At 39.4% G+C, this 17329-nt stretch overlaps 1 protein-coding gene across 3 annotated transcripts in view; it reads right to left on the bottom strand.

The window, feature by feature from the left end:
- Positions 1-17329, bottom strand: part of ZFYVE9 (zinc finger FYVE-type containing 9) — a 216541-nt gene that overhangs the window by 152414 nt on the left and 46798 nt on the right. Inside the window, exon 2 of one of the 3 annotated variants that reach the window (XM_035251493.3) lies at positions 7522-7593. The exons of the other annotated variants lie outside the window; for them this stretch is intronic. The gene's annotated coding sequence lies outside the window, so the exon portion shown is untranslated. The remainder of the gene's footprint in view (positions 1-7521; positions 7594-17329) is intronic. 3 annotated transcript variants of the gene reach the window in all.

Here is a 17329-nt window from a genome sequence, read left to right on the forward strand (position 1 = left end):
TGGAGGCCGAGGCAGGTGGATCACAAGGTCAAGAGATCGAGACCATCCTGGTCAACATGGTGAAACCCCGTCTCTACTGAAAATACAAAAAATTAGCTGGGCATGGTGGCGCGTGCCTGTAATCCCAGCTACTCAGGAGGCTGAGGCAGGAGAATTGCCTGAACCCAGGAGGCGGAGGCGGAGGCGGAGGCGGAGGTTGCGGTGAGCCGAGATCGTGCCACTGCACTCCACCCTGGATAACAAGAGCAAAACTCCATCTCAAAAAAAAAAAAAAGGAAAAGAGGGGACGTCACTACAGATCCCATGGACATTAAAAAGATAAAGAATACTATTTATAACTCTTTGGCCCTAAATTTGATAACTACATGAAATGGACCAAATCCTTAAAAGACACAATCTGCCAAAGCTTACACAAGAATATAAACAGACATTATGAATAGGACTATATTAAAGAAATTTAATCACTAGTTAATAACCTTCCAAAATAGAAAGCACCAGGCCCAGATGAGTTCACTGACCAATTCTGCCAAAAATTTAAAGAAGAAATTATACCAAGTCTCTACAATAATCTCTTTTAGAATAGAGAAGTAGAGGAAATACTTCCCAACTCATTCTGAGGCCAGCATTACCCTATTACCAAAACCAGGCAAAGGTATTACAAGAAAAGAAAACTAAAGACCAATATTTCTCATGAACATCAATGCAAAGATCCTCAATAAAATATTAGCAAATTAAACCTGACAATGGGCCAGGTACGATGGCTTATGCCTGTAATCCCAGCACTCTGGGAGGCCAAGGAGGCAAGCGGATCACCTGAGTTTAGGAGTTTGAGACCAGCGGAACCAACAGAGTGAAACCCCATCTCTACTAATAACACAAAAATTAGTCAGGTGTGTTGGCACATGCCTGTAATCCCAGCTACTAAGGGCCTGAGCGACACGGTGAAACTGTGTCTCAAAAAAAAAAACCTGACAATGTATAAGAATTACAGACCACAACCAAAAAGGATTTATCTCAGGTATACAGGCTGGTTCAACATTTGAAAATCAGGCTAGGTGTGGTGGCTCAAACCTGTAATCCCAGCATTGTAGAAGGCCAAGGTGTTCGAGAGGCCAAGGTGTTCACTTGAGGCCAGGAGTTCGAGACCGGCCTGGCTAACAAAGCAAAACCCTGCCTCTACTGAAAACACAAAAAATTAGGGCATGGTGGCACATGCCTATAATCTCAGTTACTCGGGAGGCTGAGGCACAAGAATCACTTGAACTCAAGGGGCAGAGGTTGCAGTGAGCCAAGATTGTGCCACTGCACTCCAGCCTAGGCAACAGAGCTCAACTCTGTCTCGAAAGAAAGAAAAGAAAGAAAGAGAAAGAAGGAAAGAAGGAGACAGAGAGAGAGAGGGAGGGAAGGAGGGAGGGAAGGAGGGAGGGAGGGAGGGAGGGAGGGAGGGAGGGAAGGAAGGAAGGAAGGAAGGAAGGAAGGAAGGAAGGAAGGAAGGAAGGAAGGAAGGAAGGAAGGAAGGAAGGAAGGGTTTTTAAAATTTGAAAATCAATGTAATCCATCATATTTAACAGGCTAAGCAAGAAAAATCACATTGTATCAACAGACGCAGAATAAACTAAGGGCAAATTCCAACCAATTCATAACAAAAACTCTCAGTATGGTAGGAATAGAGGGGGATTTCCTCAATTTGATTAAAAATACCTGTAAAAAACCTATAGCTGGCCAGGCACAGTGGCTCAAGCCTACAATCCCAGCACTTTGGGAGGCCAAGGGGGATCACCTGAGGTCAGGAGTTCAAGACCAGCCTGACCAACATGGTGAAACCTTGTCTCTATTAAAAATACAAAAATTAGCCAGGTGTGGTGGCACATGCCCGTAATCCCAGCTACTTGAGAGGCTGAGGCACAAGAATCACTTGAAACCAGGAGGCAGAGGTTGCAGTGAGCCAAGATGGAGTCACTGTACTCCAGCCTGAGCAACAAGAGCAAGACTCCGTCTAAAAAGAAAAAAAAAAGGCCGGGCATGGCGGCTCACGCCTGTAATCCCAGCACTTTGGGAGGCCAAGGCGGGCGAATCACGAGGTCAAGAGATCGAGACCATGGTGAAACCCCGTCTCTACTAAAAAATACAAAAATTAGCTGGGCATTGTGGCGCGCACCTGTGGTCCCAGCTACTCTGGTGGCTGAGTCAGGAGGATTGCTTAAACCTGGGAGGCGGAGGTTGCAGTGAGCCGAGATCAAGTCACTGCACTCCAGCCTGGCACCTGGCAACAGAGCAAGACTCTGTCTCAAAAAAAGGAAAAGAAAAAGAAAAAAAAAAAAAACCTGCAACTAACATCCTACTTAACTGTGAGAAACTCAAAGCTTTCCCACTAAGACCAGGAACAAGACAAGGATGTTCCCTCTCACCACTGCTTTTTAACATCATACTTAAAGTCCCCAGCTAATGCAATAAAGAAAAGAAAAGAAAAGGTATACAGACTAGGAAGGAAGAAATAAAACTATTTTTGTTCACATATGACATAACCATCTATGTAGAAAATCTGAAATAATTGACGAAAAAAACTCCAGGAATTAATAAGTGATTACAGCAGGGCTACAGGATACAAGGTTAATATATAAAAGTGCATCACTTTCGTGTTATAGCACCAATGAAGAAGTTGAAGTTAAAATTAGAAACACAATAAGTATTTTGTTTATTCTGGTGCCAGTGTAAATTGGGAGCAGTGGCTCATGCCTGTAATCCCAGCAGTTTGGAAGGCCGAGATGGGCAGATCACCTGAGGTCGGGAGTTCAAGACCAGCCTGACCAACGTGGTGAAACAACGTCTTTATTTTTTTTAATTAATTAATTAATTAAAAAATAAAAATAAATCTAGACACAGACTCATATCTTTCACAAGAGTTAACTCAAAATCAATCAGAAAACTAAACATAAAACACAAAACTACTAAACTACTAGAACAGGAGAAACTCTAGATGACTCTTGATTTGGCAATGGCTTTTTAGATAAAATACCAAAGTCATGATCTATGAAAGAAAGAATTGATAAGCTGGACTTTACTAAAATTAAAAATTTCTATTCTGTGGCCAGGCACAGTGGCTCACACCTGTAATCCCCAGCACTTTGGGAGGTCGAAGTGGGCGGATTGCTTGAGCTCAGGAGTTCAACACCAGCCTGGGCAACATGACAAAACCATTTCTCTACAAAAAATACAAAAATTAGCCAGGTGTGGTGTGCACCTGTAGTCCCAGCTACTCAGGAGGCTGAGGAGGAAGAATGGTTTGAGCCTGGGAGGCTGAGGCTGCAGTGAGCTGTGATCACACCACTGCACTCCAGCCTGGGTGACAGAATGAGAGCCTGTCTTTAAAAAATAAAAAAAAGGCTGAGCACAGTGGCTCACGCCTGTAATCTCAGTGGCCAAGGTGGGCAGATCATGAGGTCAGGATATCGAGACCATCCTGGCTAACACTGTGAAACCCTGGCTCTACTAAAAATACAAAAAATTAGCCAGGCATGGTGGCACATGCCTGTAATCCCAGCTACTCAGGAGGCTGAGGCAGGACAATCGCTTGAACCTGGGAGGCAGAGGTTTCAGTGAGCCAAGATTGTGCTATTGTACTCCATCCAGCCTGGGTGACAGACAGAGACTCCATCTCAAAAAAATAAATAAATAAATAATAAAAATTCTGCTCTGTAAATGACATTGTTAGGATGAAAAGACAAGCACTTGAAAAAGATATATCTGATAAAGGTCTATTATCCAAAATATACAAAGAACTTTTAAAACTCAACAATAAAAAACAAACAACCAGATTAAAAAACAGGCCAAAGACCTGTACAGACACTTCACCAAAGAAGGTATACAAATGGCAAACAGGCACATGATAAGATACTCTACATTATATGTTATCAGAAAAATACAAATAAAACACACATGTTTAGTAGAGATGGGGTTTCACCATGTTGAAACAACTATGAGATTCCACCACACACCTATTAGAATGGCCAAAATCTAGAACACTGACAATGCCAAATGCTGGAGAGGATGAGGGTGCAACAGGGACTCTCATTCACTGTTGTGAGGATGAAAAATGGTACAGCCATTTTGTAAGACAGTTTGGCTGTTTCTTACAAAACTAAATATACTCTTACTCTATAATCCAGCAATTGTGCTCCTCAGTATTTACACAAAGAAGCTGAAAACTTACGTCTACACAAAAACCTGCACATAGATGTTTACAGCCGCTTTATTCATAATTGCCAAACTTAGAAGCAACTAAAATGTCCTTCATTCAGTAGGTGAATGGGTAAATAAAAATTGTGGTACATCCATACAATAGATTCCACTAGAAAGAAATGAGCTATCAAGCCACAAAAAGATATGGAAGAGCCTTAAAGGCATATTTCTATGTGAAAGAAACCAGTATGAAAAGGCTACATACTGTATGATTCAAAGTATGCAACATTCTGAAAAAGTCAAAACTATAGAAATAGTAAAAAGATCCGTGATTGTCAAAGACTATGGGAGAGGAATGAATCAGCAGAGCACAGAGATTTTTAAGGTGGTGAAACCACTCTGTATTATATCACTATGGTAAATGACAACATTAAACATTTGTCCAAACCCATAAAATATACAACACCAATCAGTAAATCCCAATGAAAACAATAATCTTTGTGTGATAATGATGTGCCCATGTAGGTTCTTAAACTGAAACAACTGTTGAGGATATTGACAATGGGGGAGAGGCTATACATGTGTGAGGGGAGGAGATACACAGGAAATCTCTACTTTCCTCTCAATTTTGCTGTGAACTTAAAGTTGCTCTAAAAAACAAAGTCTACTAAAAAAGACAGAGAGTATATATAAAGCAGTTTTATGAGTCACTACTAATCCAGTCAATGCAAGTGATATATTTCATTTCACTTACAAAGTACCAACTGGAAAACTAGCCAAATTGGTAGGCTCACAAAATCATATAGCTTAATACTTGCTGTAAAATTAGATACCATGTATGCTCCTCTCTTGACAAGTCTTTGTGAGCATTTAGGGCACTGTTTCTAACTTTTCACCACATCAAATTTGAAAATTTGAAAAGAACATAACCTGAACTGTCTCAGCCAAACCTTAGGGTAACAATTAGACGAAACAAATCCATGCTCAAATTACTTGTATTAAAGAACACTACAGGCTGGGCACAGTGGCTCACACCTGTAATCCCAGCACTTTGGGAGGCCAAGGCAGGTGGATCACCACAGGTAAGGAGTTCAAGACCAGACCAACTTGGCCAACATGGTGAAACCACATCTCTACTAAAAATACCAAATTTTCTGAGTGTGGTGGCAGGCTCCTGTAATCCCAGCTACTTGGGAGGCTGAGGCAGAAGAATCACCTGAACTCAGGGTGCAGAGGTTGTAGTGAGCTGCGATAACATCACTGAACTCCAGTCTGGGTGACAGACTGAGACTCCGTCTCTCAAAAAAAAAAAAAAGCACTACATTATTTAACGACAACCCAAAGAAAATCTCTGCCTGTAGGTGCTCTTCCAGTTTGGCTCCCTTTTCTCCTGAAGTTACCTCCATTCAAACGACTCAGATTTCTCTAAACATCACCTCTCACTCAAATTCCAAGGCCACAGCTTCACAGCTTCACCTATCTGATACAAAATACTTCTCCATTTGTTCCACTATACCTCAAATTTCAAACAGTAAACCCTTCACATTCAAGAGGAATATTTTTTCAAGAAAGTCTGCTTTTGATGCATCCTATCCACCTTCTACTTATGTTCCCACTCTTCTCTGTCTTCCCCACCATTCTTGTTTCAAGTCATTGATAACTTCCATATTGTTAAAACCAATGAACACTTTTTGGTCCTAATTTCATCTGACCTCTTAGCAACATTCAATTATATTAGATCACATTCTCCTCCTTTATGAAAGTCTTCTATGACTTGTGTGATACTACAAATTCTCATTTTCTCCTATTTCGTTGACATCTACCTCTCACCTTCATCCCTGACTCCTCCTCTTCTACTGAATCTCAAATGGCAAAATTCCTCAGAGTTCTGTATTCAGTCCTCTTCTTTTCTCAATTTATAGTGTTTTCCAAGAGAATTATATCTACCCCCATTGCTTCAAACACCATCTGTTAAGAAATTCCAATTTAAAAGAGTAACCTCTTTTCTGGGATCTAAGTGCCTACTTAATGTCTCCCTGTCCCTTACACATCTCAACTCAACAGGTACATCTATTTTCTTTTTTTTTTTTGAGACGGAGTTTCACTGTTGTTACCCAGACTGGAGTGCAATGGCATGATCTCGGCTCACCGCAACCTCCGCTTTCTGGGTTCAAGCAATTCTCCTGCCTCAGCCTCCCGAGTAGCTGGGACTACAGGCACGCACCACCATGCCCAGCTAATTTTTGTATTTTTAGTAGAGATGGGGTTTCACCTTGTTGACCAGGATGGTCTCGATCTCTTGACCTCATGATCCACCTGCCTCAGACTCCCAAAGTGCTGATTAGAAACGTGAGCCACCGCGCCTGGCCTGGTATATCTATTTTCAGACTAATCAATGTTTTCTTCTCTATTCTTTATATCGTCTACTCAGTTGTTCATGCTATAGTCATTCTCTATCACTCCCTCTCCCTATAATGCTCACAATCAACATTCGATCATGTCCTCATTTAATGAAAACCCATTTACTTTTCGGTCTACAACTACTACCTTGGTCCAAGTCACTATTATCTCACATCTGGATTACTGAAACATCTTCAATATTCTTATATCTACTTCTGCCACCTCCTCCTCTAATCCATTCTCCATTCAGCTGTTAAACTGATATTTTGAAAGACCTATTCTTCTACTTGAAACTCTTCAATTCTTTAATATTAAATATGATATCTTGATATTAAATAATACTTAAATATATCAAGACTCCATACTAAGATTTTATGAGGTCCTACATAATTTTAACACTTGCCTACCTCTCCAGTGTAAACGGTTGCCACTTTCTATTTTGCTTACTTCTCTACATACATCCTGACGTCTTATTCTTCAAGAGTATCCTGTTCTTTCCAACCTCTGATCCTTTATCCATGTAAACAGATGCTGAGATTTTATAAATTTATGAGTTAATAAATACCACTAAAAAATTTCTCCTATTAAATGCTACACAATTAATAATCCTTCCAGGCCTTATTGATGTTTATGATGACCTCCAATTCACCAATTTTTTTTTTTGAGACGGGGTCTTGCTCTGTCACCCAGGCTAGAGTGTAGCAACACGATCTTGGCTCACTGCAACCTCTGCCTCCTGGGTTCAAGCAATTCTCCTGCCTCAGTCTCCCGAGTAGCTGGGAATGTAGACACCCGCCACCATGCCCGGCTATTTTTGTGTTTTTAGTAGAGACGGGGTTTCACCATGTTGGCCAGGATGTTCTCGAACATCTGGCCTCAAGTGATCTACTGCCTTGGCCTCCCAAAGTGCTGGGATCACAGGTGTGAGCCCGGCCAACTTACCAATTTTTATAATGTGTTGATCTTTACACTCGACTTCTCTTTCATTTCCATCAGGACTCCTTAAAAGAACCACTGTAAAAATTTACATTTCAACAGTTAGCACACTCTAAATATGTGGCAGAGCACTCAATGGTTGAGAGCTTTTGTAACATGGCATATTCTAAGATTTACTGGCCAGTAATGTACAAGTCTACCAAGTTAGGACTCAATGACATAGAGTCCATGGGAGGATCAAGATTGTGGACAAATGAGATTACACTGGCCAGGCACAATGGCTCATGCCTGTAATACCAGCACTTTGGGAGGTTGAGGCAGGTGGATCATGAGGTCAGGAGTTCGAGACCAGCCTGGCCAACATGGTGAAACCCAGTCTCTAACAAAAAATACAAAAATTAGCAGGACATGGTGGTGTGCGCCTCTAAGTCCCAGCTACTTGGGAGGCTGAGGCAGGAGAACTGCTTGAACCCTGGAAGCAAAGATTGCAGTGAGTTGAGAGTAAGCCACTGCACTCCAGCCTGGGCAACACAGTGAGACTCTGTCTCAGGAGAAAAAAAAAAAGACTATATTGCAACAGGCTTCATATATCTTTTAATGCCATTGCCTTTATCAAAAACTTTCATAGACTAGTTAATACATTAACACTCTGTCCAAAATAAAAGTAAAAAACACTCTGTGTCTACTTTGTGGGAAAGAAGAAAGGGAATAATAATATTTATTGACCACTTACCAGACACTCTTCCAAGTGCTTTTTAGGCATTAAACTTTTACTCTTCTTAATAATCCTAAACAGTGGGTGTAGAATTAAGCCCTCCAAGATATATACTATCAGAGAACAGAGATTTTCTTTAATGCTTTTTGTTGTATTACTGGCACCCTGAACAGTATTTGGCATAGAGTAAGCACTCAAGTATTTATTGAATGGATAATGAAGAAATGGAGGCCAAAAGAATTTAAATGGCTTGCACAAGGTCACACACAGTAACACAGGCAATCTGGTTTCATGTCCCAGATTCTTAACCACTAGGTATGTATATATTTGTAAACATTCCTCTTTTACCTCTTTTCACCCTTTAGAAATATTTGCAGTGTAAAAATGCTTCCATGAGCTAGAAGTTGTGTTCACTGTTTTGCAAAGAAAAAGAGGAAGAGAACAATGAAAAGAAAAAAATATGGTTTAATAACATATAAACACTATGGTATGTCTGAATTTATTAATACTCCCTCTACAGATGGCAGTAAGCACTGAAGAGCAGGGAGATAGGTATAGGTTAACAGGTTATTACCATGGACTTAAAAAATATACACGTCTATTGTTATATAGTATATCCATACATGCTATTTAGCATAGCATTATAATTAACATAATGCTATATGCTGATGCACTACACAGTGCAGTATTAAATAAGTCATGTGTGTACATCTAAACTTCCTATAGTTGTAAACGGCTGAATAGCATTCCATTAAATAGACGTATAGTACTACAATTTAGCTCTTATCCCTATCCATAAGCATTTAGATTGCTTCCATGCTTTTATGCATACCAACAATATAATGAATATCCCTGTACCTGTATCTTTACCCTTTAATGTGCAATAATCTCTAAAGCAAAGTTTGAGAGAGAGGTAGTGCACATTTTAAATTTTAATAAATGTTGCCAAGTTTTCCACCAAACATGTTGTTTATTTCCTCAAAGGGGTATATACAAGAAATTTTTTTCCATGCTCTTATCATTACTGAATAAAATCAATCTTCTACCAATCTCACAGGTAGTAAATGGAACTTGATTTTCTAATTCGTATTTTTCATTATGAATAAAAGCTAAACATCTATTTATATCTTTCATATGTTTATTGACCTTTCTGCAAATTGCCTACAAATATTCTTCATATGTATCATGTTTAAAATCTAAGTCTCAGTTTAATGTTTGAGTGAGTCTTTTTTTGATATGAAGGTCTTCCATTTTATGTAGTCAAATTCATCAATCTTTATTTTTGGCTTCTGCATTTCATATCATGCTTAGGAAAAGCCTTTTTATACCAATATTATGAACATATTCACCCATATTTTCTATGCTATTTTCATGGTTACTTTTGTTTGCTTCACTCTTTTGTCATCTAGAATCTATTTTGGAAGGAAAGGCTCTATAACTTGTTTTTCTCACTCAATAATATAACCTAGATATCTTTCCAGATAAACTACTTTATTTGTTTTAAGATGGAGTCTGGCTCCATCGCCCGGGCTGGAGTGCAGTGGCACAATTTCAAGTTCACTGCAACCTCTGCCTCCCAAGTTCAAGCAATTCTTATGCCTCAGCCTCCCGAGAAGCTGGGATTACAACTACTTTGTATTAATTTTACATACAGAATTCTATAATATAACCATATCATAGTTTTCCTGTTATTTATCAGTTATACAAAGCACTAATAGGCATTTACATTTTCCCCTATTTTTCCACGATTACCAAGAATGTTCCCATTAACACCCTTGTACATACCTCCTTATACATGTGTATGTATGCATGTGTGTGTGCATTTGAAGATAAATATTAAGATGAAGAATTACTGAGTCATTAATGTGTATCTTTTTTGATACTGACAAATTACCCTCCAAAATGATGTGCCTAATATGCTTTCATTTTAAAAATTAATTACCTATCCATTCATTCAACAAATATTTAAATGTTTTCTTTCTGTTAGACACTGTTCTAGAGGCTGGGTACACAGCATAATAATAGCCAACCCAGACAAGGACATTGCTCTAGTGATTAAGAGTGCAGGCTCTAAACTGTGCCGGGTAGTCCCAGGTACTCAGGAGGCTGAGGTGGGGGGATTGTTTGAGCCCAGGAGTTCAAGTACAGCCTAGGCAACAACAAAAAAGAGTATAGGCTGTAGAGACAGTCCTGCCTGAGTCCAAATGGGAGTTCAACAAGCACAAGATGTCTGACTTTGGACAAGTTATTCTACTCTTGTGCCTCAAGTCCCTTATCAACAAATCAGTAATAATAATAATAGTCCCTATCTCATAGGATTGCTGTGGATTGTTTTGTCTATGGTTCAGAAAGTACTCAAAGATTTCTTATTACTTAAATTTGCTATTACTTTTATTTTTGTCAGCAGAAATAATATTTCATTATGGAATCATTTTCCTGATAAACAGTAAGATTGACCATATATTTTTACTGTTTTAGCCTTTTGAATTTCCCATTCTATGACCTCCTGTTCAAATTCTTTGTCCATTTTCTTCTGTTATGAGGTTTGCATTTTTCCTTAATGACTTGTCAGTCTTTACACATCCTGGGCGTTAATTCTTTGACTGTTAATATGATGCAAATATTTTCTAGTATGACACCTATACTCTGACCCATAGGCTGTCAGGTTTTGTTTGTGGCCAAATCACAAGGTGGAAGTACTGACTACTGTTTTGCCAAGAGAATTTCAAGTCCTACAAACTTTAAAAGGTTTGTAACTACTTAGATTTAAGGGAAGGAGGTAACATATACCCTCTAAGCAACAGAGAGTATAAGCCAAAGGCTTAGGAGCAATTTCTGACTTACATACTCTTGCCTCCTAAAATACTTGGTACAGGGTCTGCACACAATAGACTCTGGATGAACAAGCATATTTGAATGTAGCAAAATCTCCTTACTAGATTACGCACTTCTTACGGGTAATGATGGTGTCAAACTTACCTTGAATCACTCCCACAATGCCTAAAAGTGCTTTTACACAGAAAAAGCACTCAAATGTTTTTATAGATTGCCATCTCTGAATATGCATGAAAGTAGCTAAAGTAATCAATGTAAAACAAAGTGATCCCCTCCTCTAAGATTACACCCTGATTTGCAGCAGCATGTAGCTCTGTACAGTCTGATGTTGTTTGGGTATCTTCATCTTAAATTCACTGTGTTTCAGGTGTTTGTCCTAGAAAAAAAAAAAAAATGCCCCGGCAACTGCTGTGTCCTAAGCCTGTCTACGTGCTGCTAAGGCCACGTCCATTTAATATTCTTCATGTTTTAGTCCCTCTCCAAAGCATTTCTTCTCACTACCATTATTTAACAATAAGTCCATTTCCCCACACTAGATATAGCTTTTCGGTCTCCGGATTTTATTCTTTTCCCACACACCCTGCCTGGCTGAGCTCTCCTTTGCTAAGTGCCACTAGACTGGTTACTTTCCAGGATATCACTCTTGGTGATCTAGGCTTATAGTTTCATGAGAAATCATGAGACAATGTGGTGTAATAGAAAAAGTGCAGGATTGCTGGAGCCAGATGATCTGGGTTTGTGTACTGGTTCAGCCATTTACTAACTATATGACTTTAATAACCCTATATCAGTTTACCTACTTTCAAATGGGGATAATATCAATAATATCTAACCCATCTGGGTCATAAGACTGCAATAAGGATTAGAAAAGTAGATGATAATGCAGAAATATTTCATAAAGAATTATACAAATATACGTCACTACTACATGAAATTTAGCTCAAAGAAGTATCAGTAAAAGGACTCTACCAGACAAGTCACTTCATGAGGGCAAGTGTCTAACTGGGTAATGGCTGCATCTTCAAAGCCTGGTATATTTGTCAAAAGAATAACAGAGAACAAAAAGATAATTTATCAGTGACCTTAGCCAAATTAATAAATCTCTGGAGTCTGGGTTTCAGTCTCCTCATTTGTAAAGTAAGAACATCACCTCCCATCTCAAATTGTCATTTGTGAAGATTAAAAGGAAATAATATTCACTGGCTGGGTATAGTGGTTCAGGACTGTAATCTCAGCATTTTGGCAGGCCAGAGGGCAGACTGCTTGAGTCCAGGAGATCAAGACCAGCCTGGGCAATATGGTGAAACCCTGACTGTATAAAAAACACAAAAATTAGCAGTCATGGTGGTGCGCATTTATAGTCCTACCTACTAGAGAGGTTAAGAGGCTGAGGCAGTAGTATCACTTGAGCCATAAAGGTCGAAGCTGCAGTGAGCTGTTATTGTGCCACTACATGATCCAACTACCTGTGTAGGGAGGGAGGGAGGCATAGAAAAATAATATCCATAAAATGTAATAGATATTTATCTATTTGCTTTTTCCTGTCAAGCCAGATATAGTTTAAGACTTAGGTAGATTCTGTTAATAGTTACTGACACAAATTCTTCTAGGGACAGTCGAGAAATATTACACTATCATCTACCCTTTACGCTCAATAAAAATATACTGACAAAGTGATTATTTAAGTACTTTATCTCAGCCATGTTTAAAGAGCTGCAGTTCACTGTGCCTCATATACACACAGACACTTACAATGAACCACAGTCCCACTGAAGTCAAGGGTCTTCTCAAAGACAAGGGCTTCTTTATATAATCAAGACATGACAATTTACTATCGATAGAACTGAAAATCTTTTAAGCATCTAAGTCATATCAAAACACATTCTACTTATTGGTCACAGCACATGAGACAGACACATGGTTTTATTTAGTTATCAACAGTATTCATATACTGAGAATGCAATTCATATCATACAACAAAATTAAAACTAGAGCACCTAACAGAGTCCCGAAGGACATTAAGCATAAACTGACAGAACTGAAGTGAGAAACAGACAATTCAACAATAACAGCTGAAGCTTTGCCACATCTACTGCCAAGAACGAAACAATTTTCAGCAATCAGACTGTTGACATTCCAGAAAATGTCAACACCATTCTGAAGAAACACACAGGTACTGACTGTGAAGGAACCCAGAGGTACCCTGCAGAGGGACTTCAATCACAGCAATGTAAAACACAATCTTGGAATGAAAAATGCAGCAGCTCCAAGTTGACAAGTGGTAGGAAAACAGGAACTGACTACGGTTTACACTATTTGTAGTCATATACAGAACATAATCACGGGCGTTATACTGGGCTTCCATTACAAAATGAGGTCTATATATGCTCACTTCTCATCAACATAGTTATCCAAGAGAATGGGTCTCGAAATCCAAATTTTCTTGGGTAAAAAATACATCTGCAGGGTTCAGAAGAGGCCAAGGGTTGCCTGTTTAGTATCCTGAAGCTCAGGATACTAATACAATTCCATGAGGAAAGAACATTTTTCAACAAATGGTGTTGGATGTTCACATGCACAAGAATGAAGTTGGACCTACCTCACACCATATATAAAAATTAACTCAAAATGAATAATAGATCCAAATTTAAGAGCTAAAACTCTTTAAAGAAAACATAGGAGCAAATCTTTGTGGTCTTGCACTAAGCAATATGCACCAAAAGCACAAGTTTAAAAAAAAACCTGGCCAGGCGCAGTGGCTCATGCCTGTAATCCTAGCACTTGGGAGAAGCTAAGGCAGGTTGAATCACAAAGTCAGCAGTTCGAGACCAGCCTGGCCAACGTGATCAAACTCTGTCTCTACTAAAAATGCAAAAAATTAACAGGGCATAGTGATGGGGGCCTGTAATCCCAGCTACTCAGGAAGCTGAGGCAGGAGAATCACTTGAACCCAGCAGGCAGAGGTTGCAGTGAGTTGAGATCGCACCACTGCACTCCAGCCTGGATGACAGAGTAAGACTCTGTCTCCAAAAAACAAACAAACAAACAAACAAAAAAGCAAAAAAAAAAAACCCTAAGTCCAGGTGTGGAGGCTCACACCTGTAATCCCAGCTCTTTGGGAAGCTAGGTGGAGGGATGGGCAAGTCATTCAAGGCCAGAAGTTTGAGACCAGCCTGGCCAACATTGTGAAACCCCATCTCTACTAAAAATACAAAAAAATTAGGCTGGGCACAGTGGATCACTTGAGGTCAGGAGTTTGAGACCAGCCTGGTCAACATGACAAAACCCCATCTCTGCTAAGAATACAAACATTAGCTGGGCATGGTGGTGCACGCCGATAATCCCAGCTACTCAGGAGGCTGAGGCAGGAGAATCACTTGAACCCAGAAGGCAGAGGTGGCAGTGATCCGAGATCATGCCACTGCATTCCAGCCTGGGTGACAGAGTGAGACTCCGTCTCAATTTAAAAACAAACAAACAAACAAAAAAAAAAAACAGAAAAAGAAAACCACACTGAGTTATCACTTTACAATAGCTAGGACAGCCAGAATAAAAATGACAGACAAGAACAGGCATTGGTAAAGATGTGAAGAAACTAAAATTCTCATATATCATTGATAGGAATGTAAAATGGTACAACTACTTTATAAAACAGTCTGGCAGTTCATCAAAAAGGTAAACAGATTTACAATATGGCCCAAATAATTCCACTCCTTGGTAAATATCCAAGAGACAAGAGAATATGTCCACAGAAAAATCTGTACACAACTGTTCACAGCAGCATTATTCATGGAACCCCAAAGTAGAAACAACCCAAATGTTCATTAACTGACAAAGGAATAAACTGTGGTATACACAATGTAATATTATTTGGTATAAATATTATAAAAAATAAAATGGGCCAGGCATGGTGGCTCACACCTGTAATCCTAGCCCTTTGGGAGGCTGAGGCAGGTGGATCACAAGGTCAGGAGATTGAGACCATCCTGGCTAACATGGTGAAACCGAGTCTCTACTAAAAATAGAAAAATTAGCTGGGTGTGGTGGCACACACCTGTAGTCCCAACTATTCAGGAGGCTGGGGCAAAAGAACCACTTGAACTTGGGAAGCAGAGGTTGCAACGAGCTGAGATTGCACCACTGCACTCCAGCATAGGTGATAGAGCAAGGCTTCGTCTAAAATATAAATAAGTAAATAATTTTAAGAATGAAGTACGAATACATGCTACAACATGGATGAACCTTGAAAAGATGCTAAGTGAAAGAAGCCTGATGCAGATACCACTTATATGAAATATCTAGAATAGGCAAACTCACAAAGACATAAAGTCGATTTGTGGTTGTCAGGGGCTGAAAAGAAGTGAGAGAGGGAATGACTGTAAATGGGTAGAAAGTTTCTTTCCGGGGTAACTTAAGTGTTCTAAAATTATGGGGCCAGGTATGGTGGATCACGCTTGTAATCCTAGCCCTTTGGAAGGCCAAGGCAGATAGATCACTTTAGGTCAGGAGCTCCAGACCAGGCCGACCAGCAATAACTAGTGTTATTGTCTTCATATCTCTATAAAATATATCCTCCATAATCTTCCTGAAATAGCTTTTTAAAAAGAAAATCATAAATCTGGCTAGGCGCAGTGGCTGACACCTATAATCCAGCACTTTGGGATGCCAAGGCAGGTAGCTCACTTGAGGTCAAAGAGTTCAAGACCAGTCTGGTCAACATGGCAAAGCCCCATCTCTACCGAAAATACAAAAATTGGTCAGGCACAGTGGCTCATGCCTGTAAACCCAGCAGTTTGGGAGGCTGAGGCGGGCAGATCATGAGGTCAAGAGATCAAGACCATCCTGGCTAACATGATGAAACCCCGTCTCTACTAAAATTACAAAAATTAGCTGGGTGTGGTGGCATGCACCTGTAGTCCCAGCTACTTGGGAGGCTGAGGCAGGAGAATTACTTGAACCTGAGAGGCGAAGGTTGCAGTGAGCTGAGATCAAGCCACTGCACTCCAACCTGGTGACAGAGCGAGACTCCATCTCAAAATAACAAGAACAAAAGCAAAAATTGCCCAGCCGTGGTGACGCACACCTGTAATCCCAGCTACCTGGGAGGCTGAGGCAGGAGAATCATTTAAACCAGGGAGGCAGAGGTTGCAGTGAGCCAAGATCACACCACTGCACTCCAGCCTGGGTGACAGAACAACACTGTCTCAAAATAAATAAATAAATAAAAATGAAATGAAATAAAATTAGACAGTGGTGATTACTGCACAACTCTGAAAACGACTGAAAGTAGTTCACAACTGAAAACTACTGAATTCTATACTTTAAACAGGTGAATTTTATGTTATTTGTGTATCTCAATAAAGCTATTTTAAAAACAGGAATTAAAACTAGAAATAACTATAATTCTAATCTGCTTGACCTTAACATGCCTATTCTGCCATGTCCATCAGCCTACTATATAAGCCACTGCAATATATCTTAAATTATAAGATAGAAAAATTAGCAACCAGTCCTCTCACAGCTATAAATTCATTTTACAGGCTACAAAACTATTTTTTGTACAAAATTACAAAACTATTATTTTTAATGAAATCATATTAATCAAAATATTCATCAAATGCCAACTATAACTGTTGGAATAAACTAAGCAATTTTATTTTAAAAAATTTTTAACTTATATTTTAGGTTCAGGGGTACAAGTGCAAGTTTGTTATATAGGTAAACTCATGTCACAGGGGTTTGTTGTACATATTATTTTGTCTCCCAGGTATGGACTTAGTACCTAATAGTTATTTTTTCTGATCTTCTCCCTCCTCCCAGCCTCCACACTCAAGTAGGCTCCAGTGTCTGTCATTCTCCTCTTCATGTCCATGTGTTCTCATCATTTAGCTCTCACTTATAAATAATATGTGGTATTTGGTTTTCTGTTTCTACATTAGTTTCCTAAGTATAATGGCCTCCAGCTCCAACTATGTTCCTGCAAAGCACATGGTCTTGTTCTTTTTCATGGCTGCATAGTATTCCATGGTTTGTATGTACTGCCTTTTCTTTATCCAATCTACCACTGATGGACATTTAGGTTGATTCCATGTCTTTGCTACTGTGAATAGTGCTGCAATAGACATATGTATGCATGTGTCTTTACAGCATAACAATTTCTTTTCCTTTGGGTATATACACAGTAATGGGATTGCTTGGTCAAATGGTAGTTCTGTTTTTAGCTCTGTGAGGAATCACAACACAATGGAATCACTGTGTAAAGAA

This window comes from Callithrix jacchus, chromosome 7, assembly GCF_049354715.1.
Source record: "Callithrix jacchus isolate 240 chromosome 7, calJac240_pri, whole genome shotgun sequence".
Lineage (NCBI taxonomy): Eukaryota > Metazoa > Chordata > Mammalia > Primates > Cebidae > Callithrix > Callithrix jacchus.